Below are 1,312 nucleotides of genomic sequence, written 5' to 3'. Positions count from 1 at the left end.
AATTAGTTTATTATTACTTTTTTTATAAAGAAAATAATGTTATCAAATGTCTTGAAGAAAATCAAAACGATGAATCTTCTAGTTATGTTGAAGACACAAATGGTAAAATTATTATTAAAATATTTATTTATTTAATTTCATTGAGAGTACCTAAATTAGTTTATTATTACTATTTTTAATGCAGAAAGCAATGTTATTGAATGTCCCGAAGAAATTCAAAACGATGAATCTTCTAGTTATGTTGAAGACACAAATGGTAAAATTATTATTAAAATATTTATTTATTTAATTTCATTGAGTACCTAATTAGTTTATTATTACTTTTTTTTTATGCAGAAAGCAATGTTATCGAATGTTCTGAAGAAATTCAAAACGATGAATCTACTAGTTATGTTGAAGACACAAATGGTAAAATTATTATTAAAATATTTATTTATTTAATTTCATTGAGTACCTAATTAGTTTATTATTACTTTTTTTTTTATGCAGAAAGCAATGTTATCGAATGTTCTGAACAAATTCAAAACGATGAATCTACTAGTTATGTTGAAGACACAAATGGTAAAATTATTATTAAAATATTTATTTAATTTTTTTATTTTATAAACTGAAGACTGGATAATTATAAATACAACATACACTATACACATAAGTAAAAATTATTATAGATTTGTTTCATACTGAAATACCTTATACATTATACAATAAACAAATTAAAATATTTAGTTAAGTATTTTTTTTTTTTAAGGTATTGAAGCTTCCGAGCTGTACACAAATACTCAATATTCTCAATTTTCTAAAGTCGTTAAGGACCATACAGTAAATATATATAAAATAATAAAATCAAATTATTTATTTAGTTATATATTTCTTTGTTGTAGGTTTGTACAATCTCAAACTTTATTCGTCCTTCAGTGAGTGATTCTATTGCAGCAAAAAATGCTTTTTTTGACAAGCATCCTATACAACCTTATGTGCAACCAGGAACAGGTAAAGTTGACTTAAAAAGAATATACTATAAACAGCTGCCAAATGGTGACATTGTTCAAAGAAAATGGGTGTCATATTGTGTGGATACAAATTCTTTACACTGTTCCAATTGCATGGCATATGGAGTGCACAAAAAGTATGGGGAAATTGAAACTAAATTTATATCTGGTTATGAATTGGATATAAAAAAAAATAAATGTTTATATCGTGATATAATGATCCATGAAAATTCAGTTTTTCATAATAATTCTACAAATACAGCTGTTCGTTTTAAATTAAACAAAGATATTCAGTCAATATTAAATCGAGATGTTATGGCTAA

Source organism: Acyrthosiphon pisum, unplaced genomic scaffold (assembly GCF_005508785.2).
Source record: "Acyrthosiphon pisum isolate AL4f unplaced genomic scaffold, pea_aphid_22Mar2018_4r6ur Scaffold_41;HRSCAF=313, whole genome shotgun sequence".
In the NCBI taxonomy this organism is placed as follows: Eukaryota; Metazoa; Arthropoda; class Insecta; order Hemiptera; family Aphididae; genus Acyrthosiphon; species Acyrthosiphon pisum.
Note: the sequence above shows the minus strand (reverse complement) of the source record.